The following is a 4,621-nucleotide window of genomic DNA, read 5'->3' as shown; positions in this document are numbered from 1 at the left end:
AAAGGACAGCAGTCTAAAGGATAGATGATTAAAATTGCTACTGTTTCCAAATATTTTTATTATGTCCATGTTGCATTCTTCTGTATAATTCTTTAACATAATAAATCCATTTCAGAATGAGACTGTGTTTTTACTGGTAATGGAAATATTTTTTACAAGACTCACAATGCTACACAGGGTTCAGAATGGCTGTTTTTACCTTTCCTAAGATAAAAGACAGAAGTTTGACTGTTTATTTGTTCACATAGTTCAGCTATCCACTGAAATGCAAATTAAGCCATTCCTTGCAATCTAAATCAGGAAGAAACTAGTAAGGACATTCTTTTCATGATCTTGAAAAATCAACAACAAACATTTTCTTCTTAAGTTGTTTGAAACTGCAGAGAAGCAGATAATTTTGCTTTTCCTTTTTGTATTACAGGAAACCAAGCAGAGTTTTCAAGAATATAATGTACATAAGAAAATGTAATAAACTGTTGATGCCTACAAGTAGATTTTTAAAGTTTAGTGAGATGATCTGTTACCATGGTTTATTTTAATACATATTTTGTTATTCTTGTTTTGGTTTTATTTAGTTGGGGTTTTGTTGTTGTTGTTCTTTGTTTTTTAATGTTCAGGAGGGAGAGCTGATTTCTATCTTGTGCAGCAAAACTTCTTCCCAAATTAGTATTAGTTGTGTTCTGCTAGTGACCTTTATGCTTATAATTTGAAATGCTGTTCTTTTAAGTTATTCCAATACTAGGAAATATTTGTTGATCATTGTAGAAATAAAAGAGCAAGTGGTATGTTTGCATGACAAATGATCCCCCATTCTAGGAATTTGTGTACACTCACATTGTAGCTGAAGAAGCTGTGTGGTACACAGGTTCATAGGGAATGTCATGCTATCTTTTCTTTAAGTATTTTTGTACTTGTTGTTAGTTTGTTTTTTAGCATCTTTAATTCTAGTACTGTGGCACACTTCTCTCTGCAGACAGCTTTCTGCAGGCTGCTCATAACAGAATCAATTTTTCTGAGAATAAAAAGTCAACAATGGAAAAGAAAGCAATACACGGAGTTGTGAAAATCTGTTCTAGTTAAATGATGACTCTGCCAAGTATTCCCTACTAACAGTGAGTTTTAAGTGTATTTTTACCTATATGCACCACCCACAAAGATCTTGATTAATTTCACAACATGAGTTCATGGAATAGCTTACAAGATAATGACTGTGACTTTGAGAAAGTTTCACCAAATTACATACGCTCAGTAGGAACATAACACTTCATGGAGCAACACAAAAGCAACGGACTGCTGTAAGTTTAGCTTTGCACTTCTGAAGTTTTTGCACTCTAAACTAACAGAAGTATTAAGCCCACAGCAGTTCAATACATATCTTACTGCACAGGTCATCTTATCATAGCACTGAGCTGATATATAGCCAACAGATTTGCTCTGAAGGAAGATCTGCTAAAAAGAGGTTGTTTGAAGTGTTTTTAAATTCATACAATTTAAACAAATCCTTCATTTTGAGCTTGTAAATAATAACATAGAATTGCAGACTAAACATTCAGAGTTCATGAGCTAATTAAGAGGCAGTGGAAATACACTGTTCTGTTCAAGGAATGCAGAGTAAAATATTTTCTAAGATGAAAAAGAAAACCCAAAACTCATTTAATTTATATATAACTGGGGAAAAATTACATTGGTTCAAAATATCTCAATATGAGAAAAAAAGTTAGTTCAACCTGCATTTTCCAGAAGCTTGCTTATCCTGAGATAACATTTACAAAGCACCCTAGAAACAGAAAAATACGTTTCTGTTTCTAATCTCAATGGTAATCCAGTATGAGACTATGAAGTTGTAAGCATCATTCAAAACTGAACAGTTTTTTTTCCTCACTGATCTCATATAATCTATGAGTTAAGCTGCAAAAATTTGAAATAAATGTACTCCAAGATTTAAAAAAAAAAGTATCAATGATATCATCAGCCACATAAAACATATGCACAAATAATTAACAGCTATTTCCCTATGAAAAGGATTAAAGGTGTTTTTTGTTGTTGTTGTTGTTGTTTTTGTTTTTTTTTTGTACTTATTGCAAAGCAGAGATAATTTTAAATTGCTTTTGTATGTATAAGCTTGATAGTTTTACAGTTAGATTATTAAGTAAAAAAAAAATAAATCGAGGAAAGGCTCTGATTGACAGCACTATCCATGCTTCTAGAATCTGCCATTTGAATAGTGTGATTTGTGCATACTTTTCTTAATCCCTAGAATTAAATCACTGAAACAGGTTCACTGTGTGCTGGAGGGGGGAGAATTCTGGCCGAGTTAATGTTACGACTCAGGGAGAGGTAAGGCAGTTGCTGTCAGATTTGAATACAGAGAGAAAGAAGAAGATGAACATATTTTGAAAAGACGACTTGAGGTGTCCGTGTGCCATCGATAGCATAGTGTGGTGTCATGAAGGACTTTGGCACCTTGATGAGGGGATCCTTCAGCCTCTGGGAGACCTAGGGCTATTGTCTGGCCAGGCCCAAAAGGACCGATGGTGCAGTGCTGCAAATTCAACACCAGGCAGAACTCAGAGAGAGGAAATTGCCGTATCTCCATTGATTTCAGCAAATTCAGGCTGATTTACTTCAATGAAGAAGAACTGAAGGATACGCATGCTTTGCCTCATTTTCTGCATTTTTTTCTTTTGGTGAGATGGTTTGGATCATTGTTATATTCTACAAATCAACACATTCTGCATTGGATGCACCTGTGATCCCCGCATGTGCCTCAGAGAGCCAATAGGCTCAGACTCTTCCAATATTGAGCATGGCTTCACAGATCTAGAGAGGCAAACTGAATGTATTTTTTCATTGTGTTCTGTTCCAAGTTTAGAGATAGTATTTAATCTAATTTAATTTAATTTCACAAATGCCAGCACACAATATATTCTATAAAGTAAAAACTATTTTGCAAAGAGGTAGCTTCGTGATGAACAAAATAAAAAATCTTTTGTACAGTACAGGTGGATAAAATATTATCCTCTATGAAAAACAAATGCAGCATGAAAGTATTGTTTTATCCTTTTAATTCTCATTCCTTCAGAGACAAACTACCCTGCACTGGTTTTGTTGTGACAGCAGTGAGCATGTTGTGGGATGCCACCGCCCACTAGTGCTAACCTATGACCAAGACCTTTGTTACAACTGACAAACACCAGTAGGGGCCCTGTTTTACAATGAGCTTTCCCCACAGTCAAGCACTGAAAACTTCCCCCTTTATTTTTACTTTAACTATTGAAAAGATAAAAGTAAACATAAAACGAGTTGGAGAAATTTGTTGCAGCACTGAATGCTGACTTCAGCCCTCCTTCTGATCCTATTTGGAGGCTTGTTGAAAAATTCCTCTTCCTTCAGTTGAAGATAAAGTCTAATATACCAAAGTCATTCTCAACTGGCTCTTCACAGTCTCTTTGCCCCCTTTGCTGGTGGTGAAGGGGCTGGATTCCACCCTCCTCATGACGTAAGCCATTCCTGTGCCTCCTTAGTAGAGTTATAAATGGGCGTGAGAGGAGTAGTCCAAAGAGACCAACATCAGCAGGCTGAAAACAGTTCCCTCAATTCAGGTGTTTGAAACTAGCATACACACAGACCCTGTCTCTACTCCTTACTCTTGCCAGTTGTTCTCTAAAGCCATGGTACAACCGTATCCACTTTTTCTCAGTGGGCTTTTTCTATCTTGTCTATGCTTCTGATTTGTTTTAAACAAGGACATACAGAAGTGGTATCTGAACAACATTTCAAGGCTGCATTTTGGAGAAGTTGCGGCCTTAGTTCTGTTGGCTAATTCTCATGTAAATTGATATCAATGTTATTTTCATGGGAAATAAAGCTTCACTTGCAATGTGTTTTTAAGTTGACCCAATTATCAGGCAAACACAAATCTGTAGACAATGAAACTTTTCACAAAGTCTCTCTGATTTTGCTCAGAGTCAGTTATCCCTGTTGCCAAAAAAGGACCATTCTGCAATAACTTGTTTCCCAAGAGATCCAGCAATGGATCAGTGGCACTGCTGGGAGACGGCTGGAAACACACATCTTTCAGGCTGTTACTGGAGAGAGTAGAGTTCACATGGGAGATGCTTTTGGCTTCTGTGGAGTCAAAACTTTTTTTTTTGTTTCTTGTTTTTATTTTATTTTATTTCATTTTATTTTATTTCAGCTCTAGCATGTGATTTGTGTTTTTCTTCTCATTTCAAGCATCTAGAATTTAGAAGGAATTCTTGCAGCAGTCCCATAGGACACCCTGACCAGCACAGAGCTGTTCTCACACTGCACAGCACTCTGTTTTCCTATAAGGGACATCGGTCCTCTGATATTGCTGATATTATGTAAAGAGGCAGAAGCTGTGTTAAGAAATCAGACTCATAGGGAGGCCTTTATGTATCGCTCCGCAACTTATACTGATGCTAAATGTGTATTTAAGGATTTTGCTCGCCTCCCAATCTAATCCTTGTTCTGCTGACAACGGTTGCAGTGGCAAGCGTTGGGTTTCCCTGAAGAGCGGGGTCACAAGGAGCTCACTACCCGATTACGGCAATAAACCGCGCACAAAGGGCCCACCCCGCTGCACTCCGCACCAAGA

Source organism: Meleagris gallopavo, chromosome Z (genome assembly GCF_000146605.3).
Source record: "Meleagris gallopavo isolate NT-WF06-2002-E0010 breed Aviagen turkey brand Nicholas breeding stock chromosome Z, Turkey_5.1, whole genome shotgun sequence".
NCBI classification, from domain to species: domain Eukaryota; kingdom Metazoa; phylum Chordata; class Aves; order Galliformes; family Phasianidae; genus Meleagris; species Meleagris gallopavo.
The sequence above is the reverse complement of the archived record's forward strand: the minus strand, read 5'-3'. Positions refer to the sequence as shown.